Here is an 8,020-nt window from a genome sequence, read left to right on the forward strand (position 1 = left end):
CCCTGTTTTTTGTCCTAAAATTAGGTGCCTCGGCTTATATTCGGGTCGGCTTATACTCGAGTATATACGGTATGCATTGTGTGAAAAATGCACTTTCTTTTATCTGCCCTGTAACTTCCAGCATTTAGTCACAATTTCCTGCATTATGCTGTTTTATAGACTTCTATCCTGTTACCTCTCGCTTGAATTTTCTCTAAACTAAAAAGTCCCAAAGGCTGCAAACTTTCTTTGCAGGGGATTCATTCCGTCCCCTTGATAATTCGGGCAAACCTTTTCCAACTCTGCAATATCCTTTTTGAGGTGAGGCGACCAGAGCGGGACACGAAATTCCAAATGCAGCTGCACTACAGGCGATTATAAACCATAGATTTGCAGTCATTTCCCCCCTGCCTGCCTCGTTTATCCACCGGCAAGGCTGTTGTTGCTTTATTTTGCCATCTTGCTAGAGTCCAGTCAGACCACCGGAGGCCAAAGCGACAGCAGCAAGCTTGAGCTTTGTGGATTTCTTACAGCTGGGGCTGAGCAGCTGGCCAGATGATTGCCAGCCCCTAGAGCAAACCTGGGTCCCCAGCTGTTATTTCTGAAACGTGGGTCCCCAGCTGTTATTGGACAACATCAGCACAGCTAGCAGAACCAGGGGTAAATAATAATGGGAGTTGTAGTCCATCAACAGCTGGGGGCTGCTGTGGCTGATCGTAATGCTTTGACCCTGAAGAGGACACAGCAAAGGTAATTGTTCCTTTATGGGGGTGGGATTAGGTTGAAGGCAACCCCTCACACCCTCAATATTGCCATTATTGCATTGTTTTATGGGACTGAGACGCATGGGGGTTGTTGGTTGACCATATCTAGGATTAAATGTATCCCATAGGGCACACAGTGTGAGGGACTGATAAGACCCTAGTCGGTGGTGTCCAAACTTTTTCCAAAGAGGGGCAGATTTGATGAAGTGAAGGGCTGTGAGGACCGACCAAAGGGCCAACCAAAGCTGTTGACCTTTTTAAGGATTGAAGTTGTTGACTTTTTTATAATTTTACCTCAGATTTGTTGAGTTGTTTTTGTTTTTTTTAAGGATTGAGGGTTTTTTTGGGGAGGGGGTTGGAGTTGTTGAGGTTATTTTAGGATTTTACCCCAGGAAATAAACTAACACCGGGGCCAGATTAACCGGATTAGGCCCCTGAAACGGACTTTGGACATGCCTGCCCAAGTGTTAGGTGTTGCAGTGCCCTGGTTTAGGGACCTCTTTAAGAGCTCTCCTGCCACCTTCCTGAAGCCTGTGGAGCTACAACCCAGCTTGGGAAGGGAGCCGAGATGCTCACACACATGATGTCAGGGCATTGTGACGTCACCCGATGTCAGGGACTGAACTGAGGAGGAATGTTGGGGACCAACCCCCCCTTCCTGCACCTTCCTGAGAAGAGGGGGAGAGTGTAGATTCAGAACAGGGGTTTGCAGAAGGTCGTGGTTCAGAGGCTGCAGAGGGGAGAAGCTGGGAAATATTGGGAGAGCAGCAGGAGGAAGCTGGCACTCAGTGTCTTTGGAAAGCATTCCTGACCCCCTTCTCTGAGGACCAGGCGTGCATTGAGAGTAGGAGAACAGAAAGCTCAGAGGCAGGAGGCCCTGATCAGCCTATGCAGGGTTGATGTAGAATAGGAGGGACTGAGGGGGGTGGGACTTTTCTTGGAGCAACGCCATTGTCTAATTGAGACCACATCCCTTCGTCTCTCTCTCTGTGAATATTGAATAAACTACTTTGGTAAGAACTCTTCTTGTTTATCTGCCTCTTGGCTGCCACCGTGGGAGGGATAGGACTCCCTGAAGCCACACACTGGCCTCACAAGCTGGCGCCTCTGGCCCTAACTGTTCCCCTACAAAAGAATTTCACTACCTGCCACTGGATGCTCCTTGGCCCTTGTGCTATGGAGTTCCAAAGGGCACCACTTTGTCTCCAAATGCTGTTTAGCGTCTATATGGAGCCAATGGGAATAGCCATTTGGGTGTCTGGAACATGGTGGCAATACATTAATGACACACAGAGCTACTTCTCCATACCTGGACCACTGCCTGAATATTGTGTTGGTGTAATCTTTTACTGTATCCGTATGCATTTTTTAATATCACATTGAAATTTTATACAGGTGAGCAGTATATACATTTTTTATAAAATAAATGAATAAATAAAATACAGATTGGAGTTCAAACACAAAACTTTAGTTTTTCCTCATATAGCAGTTAAATACCCTGTATTTTCTTTTTAACCAAATCTTTTTTTGTAGTCAGGTGAAGAGCAGGGCAAAGTCGAGATTGTGGCATAGCACATCAGGGTCCAGCAAGGCAAGGTAAGGCAAGGTAGTAGCATACTGTCACAGTCCGGTCTACGGGTGATCGAAGTCCTGGCTGAGGACGTCAGGACCGGGGCAAGATGGTGGGGTGGGAGCAGGAACGAGAGTCCAGAAGCCAGGGGTCCAAGGGTCAGGAAGCAGGGAGTCACGAAGTCAAGGGTCCGAGGGTCGAGAAGCAAGGAGTCAAGAAGCCGAGGTCCGAGGATCAGGAAGCAAGAAGCCAAACGCAGCAAGGCAGGAAACGTGTTGCTGTGGCAAAGAGCCAAAGGGAAATGCTGACCTTATATCCCTTCCCGGCTCTTGCCACCAGGTGCAGTGAGTTACCAAGCGGCCTCACCTGTGAGGCCGTTCCTTGCCTCTCCAGAACAAACTTAGGAAGGCCCCAGTCCTGCGAAGCCCTACTGGTCACAGGGCCTGGCTCCTGCATGCACACCTGACATATAAGGCCAGGCAACACAGGAGAACAGGCTGTGAATAGCACCTTGGACAGCTCATGTAGGGAGTTCAAGCTGCCAGAGTCAGAGGCCCCCTGGGCTGGACAGGAACTGATAAAATGGGTTTCTTTCATACTAGACTTCAAACAGGGGCGATAAGAAGTCACCTGCTGGATCAGGCCAGTGACCCACCTGGTCCAGCATCTTGATCTCACTGTGGTGAACCATATGCCGTTAGGAAACGTCGACAGCCATTACTGAGTCAGTTGCACCTGCTAGATCCCTGCTCTTCTCCCTGAAAGATGGGAGACAGATCCGAGGGTTGTGAGACAAACGTACGGACATGCAAGTGAGATTGATTACACACTTCCCCGGTTTGCCCTCCCTTCAACCCTCCTCCTCTGCCCCTCTGGCAAGTGTGGGGAAAACCTTTTTCACCCAGAGGCCCACATTCCCTTGGTTGGGGCCAGTGCCCAAATTGGGCTGGACAATGGATGGGTCTCTTCTCTACGCCAGTGTGGTGTGGTGGTTAAGAGCGGTGAACTCGTAATCTGGTGAACCGGGTTTGCTTCCCCGCTCCTCCACATGCAGCTGCTGGGTGACCTTGGGCTCAGCCTCACTCACCTCACAGAGTGTTTGTTGTGGGGGAGGAAGGGAAAGGAGATTGTTAGCCGCCTTGAGACTCCTTAGGGTAGTGATAAAGCGGGATATCACATCCAAACTCTTCTTCTCTTCTTCTCTGTTTAGCAGGCCACATTCCAGCTGGGTGATCCTTCACTTCCTCCAAAACATCTCTTCATTCTTGTTTTTCAGGCGAGCAAGACATATTACCATACTTCAAGGACACATCCAAGCCAGTCATAGAATCATAGAATCATAGAGTTGGAAGAGACCACAAGGGCCATCGAGTCCAACCCCCTGCCAAGCAGGAAACACCATCAGAGCACTCCTGACATATGGTTGTCAAGCCTCTGCTTAAAGACCTCCAAAGAAGGAGACTCCACCACACTCCTTGGCAGCAAATTCCACTGTCGAACAGCTCTTACTGTCAGGAAGTTCTTCCTAATGTTTAGGTGGAATCTTCTTTCTTGTAGTTTGGATCCATTGCTCCGTGTCCGCTTCTCTGGAGCAGCAGAAAACAACCTTTCTCCCTCCTCTATGTGACATCCTTTTATATATTTGAACATGGCTATCAAAGCACCCCTTAACCTCCTCTTCTCCAGGCTAAACATGCCCAGCTCCCTTAGGCGTTTCTCATAAGGCATCATTTCCAGGCCTTTGACCATTTTGGTTGCCCTCCTCTGGACACGTTCCAGTTTGTCAGTGTTCTTCTTGAACTTCCTCAAAGGCACTTGAGGAAGATGGATGCAAACGAGTGGCCTTTTCAGTTGTGGTTCCCCATCTGTCAAGTGTGCTCCCCAGCAAGGTCTGCCTGGTCCCTTCACTGACATATTTTTGGCATCAGATAAAGACTTTTCTTCTCTCCCAAGCCTTTCAATGGTGTTGTTTTGCTACTAGTGTCCTGCCCAAGTTTCCTGTGGTTGTTACGGAACTTGTGTTCCCCTCCCACCCATTTTATGGAATAATGTATTTATTTTAAATGTGTTGTAAGACCTTTGAGTAGCAAGCAACTAACAAGCACTGAGCGGGATTCAGCTAAGTTGTTGCAGGCATGGAATGAGGTTTGCTTGTGCAATGGGATTTTCCCCCTTCTCTCCACCTCTTCCCCTTAAATCTGCTCTGAACCATTGGCAGAAACCGCAGGCCGAGTTTAGGGGATGTGCAGGGGCCCATGGAGAGAGGGGGGAATTTATTGCATGGGCTCACCAGTGTCACGTATGCAAGAATGTGACCTGACCGCAAAATGGGTAAGAACCAGTTGAGGAGGAACCTAACGGCTGAATGTTAAAGGGCGGCTTCATGCAAAATATTAAAATACAATAGTCTGTTAAACATTAAAAGCTTCCCTATTGCTGTATTGTTTTTAATACTTGATTGGGAGCTGCCCAGAGTGGCTGAGGAAACTCAGCCAGATGGGTGGGGTATAAATAATAAATTATTATTATTATTATTATTATTATTATTATTATTATTATTATTATTAACATGGCTGCCCTAAACAGCCCTTCTTATCTTGCAAACCATAAATATGAACAACCTAAAATAATGGTTGACTCCATTGAGTACAGTAAATATAATAAAATTAAGCATGTGTGTTTGATAACTGCTGAAGGAGAGCAAAAGTGTGTTCTTTTCTTCAACAGCCCTCACACCATTTCCTTTTCTAATGAATAAAAGTATATTCCAGTTTAGTTAAATAAAACCTTCAGTCAGCGCAACAAATACAATTAACATTTATAAATCACACAGGGCATTTCCCCACAAATGTACGTGAAAGTGCCTGAGGGAGAGGGAAGGGGGGGGAATTTAGAGGATAGAGGAGGTAGGAGCTATTGCCTGATAAACAGAACAAAGGAATACACAAGTAATACATTAGGTTTTAATCATAGGTACAATTTAGGTTCTGATACATACAGTAAAAAAATAAATAAAAAATGAGTTGAGTAAGTGTTTTCATGTACTCTGGTTGGGCGAGAGATGGTGGGGTCCTGGGGTAGCAGAATGTGGTTGGGTGGAGGATGAGCAGCTAAAATGACGTATGTTTTTTTGTGGGAATGTTCAGGGTGGCAGGGGAGGATATATTGTTGATTAATATCTTTCCTAACTTGCATTAGCAAGTTCCTTTACTTAGCAGAGTTTACATTCCCCTGTACACATGCACAGCAGATAGCTGGTCGCAGGCTCGTGTGAGCCTCCGACTATTATACAATTCAGTCTGTCTCAGATTGAATTGTACGTTCCTGGTAAGTGCCCTTGAATCCCTCCTAAACGAATGAAGACACCACAGTCCTATTCACAAGTAACAAAAAGAAAGTTTACTCACAATCAGGCAAGCACAGTGTGGTCCCTGAAGGCAGGCTTAAGGCTTAAAGTATCAAACATATACAAACAGGTTTACCCCATATGGGGGAATAATCCCAGTGGCTTGCAGGCTTGCAGTCCTGCAGTTCACACGAGAAAAGGAAGGTGGGAATAAGAGAGAGGTGTGCTGTGTGACTTGTCCTTTTGTTACCTGGACAGGTTAGGTCACGCCCACCTTCTATCACATGCAAAGGAAGGATGTTCCAGGCCAGGAGGAACAGGAAGTTTTGACTGGTTGGACAAAACGTTCCCTTGCATGTCCACTCTAGGAAAACAAGGAATGTTGTACTTGACTGCTCCCAGTGGATTACATCCCACATTTTTCCGTGTAGTGTGTGTCCTAAAGGAAATGTTCTCTCACATACTCTTTGAACTCTGTCCAGTAATTTATTACAGAATAAAATCAGACTAGCTGGGAATTCAGTGTGAATTTCTAAGGGGAATTTCCTGCATAAAATGAACCTTGCTTACTGCAAGGTTCCCCACTTACTGAATCCCCACTTACTGCTACACTGAATTCAGATGATGATTATCATATTGCAAACTCATTGTGAACAGAAACCGGTCTTTTATTGTTACTCCGCAAAAAAATAAATAAAAAAAATAGTAAAAATTCTTGAGCAGCAGCAGAATGAAAACATTATCTTCTTATGAGTTGAAAAGGTAACAAGCAAAGGGTGGTTGTCCAAAATTTGGGTAGCTGCTCCTTGCCATTGCTGCTGCACTTGGACTGGACTTCAAATGAGAAATCTGTTTTGTAGCACATTCCATGGCAAATTCCCTCCAGATAAACTCATCCTGTCGACACTAGCCAGAGTGGCGCCAAGAATCTATCCTTGGAACTGAGTTTCAGTAACCTTAATGGCTGGCTAGAGAGAGGTCTCTGTTGGGGGAACAGAATGGTGTCCAAGGCTGGACACAAGGCTGGTAGCTGTCTTCATTTCACAGATTGAGTGTTCAGGGTTTGCCCAGCAGAGGAAAACATGGGGTCTTCCAGATTCTCTTGAAAGCTTGGAAACAAGCTTACAAGAGGAGCAGGCTGTGCTAATGGCCACTACCTTAGCTGTTTTGTTTTGTGTGTGTGTTTTTAAGGATTAGGAACATAGGTAGCTGCCTTATTCTGAGTCAGACCGTTGGTCCATCTAGCCTAGTTTGGCCTGCACTGGCTGGCAGCAGCTTGCCAGGGTTTCAGACAGGAGACATTCCCACCCAGCCCTGCCTGGAGATGCAAAGAGGTTGAACCTGCCTGCTGTTACATGTGCTCTGTCATTGAATTATGACGTAGCCTTATTGGAGTTCACCAACTGGGTCTGTGTTGCTCCCAGACAGGAGGAAGGAAGTCAAATAACACTGATGATTGGTTCAGAGAAAGAGTTCTTTATTTCTGCTCTCCGGAACAGCAGAAAGGCACCTGCGTGGTGTGTCCACAGCAAGTCCAAAGAAATGAGAAGTTTCATGCAGTATATATATCCTCCAGGCACCCTCTCCCTCCTTCCCCAGGAATCCAACCATGTCAGCCTATGTACGCAGGTTGACATCACAGATGTTCCTGCTCCGGCACTCTTAACCATAAAAGAGAATTCCTTCCTGCACTCCTGACCATAAAAGGATATTCCTGTTCCTACTCTGATCTTGGAGCCAGAGGTCACCATTTCCGAGAACACACACTCTGGCGTTATTCCCAGACTTGGGTCTGTGTGTCTTTGTGGTCAGAACGTAAGATAAGGCACAAACGTGTTTTCTCTGTTCTACTGGTACGGTCAGGGTCATCCTTGACGTCACAAACTGATAAAGGAGAGAGCTGTGTTCTTGTTATGCATTTGCTCAACGGCTCAGGTTTATGCGTTTTAGCTAAGGAAAAATAGGGATTTTGGTGCAGTTTAAAAACTGCCTGCACAGTCAGTTTTGGGTTTGGGGAAAACCATTCCTTCAATGACACTTTCCCCCTAGACAGGTTCATGATAAGATTGATGGTTGTCAGGTATGATAGCTATATGGAACCTTCATGTTCAGAGGTAGTATACCTGAATGCAGCTGCTTTGCCACTTCTGAAAACAGTCTTTCTTATGTTTGTATGGAAGGAATGAAGAAAAATATGGAAGGGAAGGGAGAAAGAAGATCAGTTTAACCACGAAATCAAGCAGAACCAGAGTTGTATGTGTACAGTGGAAGCACAGAATAGTTGTACGATGGAGGCCTTGGTCACTCTACCTATCTTCCTAAGAATCTCAGTGTTTAAATTTTATTTAAGGCACTAGTCCT

The 8,020-nt window shown here is 46.0% G+C and overlaps 1 long non-coding RNA gene across 1 annotated transcript; it reads left to right on the forward strand.

The window, feature by feature from the left end:
* Positions 1-1,402: 1,402 nt before the first annotated feature.
* LOC309373082 lies at positions 1,403-3,618 on the forward strand. Its single transcript, XR_014169778.1, has 3 exons — positions 1,403-1,756; positions 2,277-2,349; positions 3,524-3,618. It is a non-coding gene; the product is annotated as an uncharacterized lncRNA (long non-coding RNA).
* Positions 3,619-8,020: the final 4,402 nt, after the last annotated feature.

Source organism: Podarcis melisellensis (genome assembly GCF_964234715.1).
Source record: "Podarcis melisellensis genome assembly, chromosome: 1".
Classification (NCBI taxonomy): domain Eukaryota; kingdom Metazoa; phylum Chordata; class Lepidosauria; order Squamata; family Lacertidae; genus Podarcis; species Podarcis melisellensis.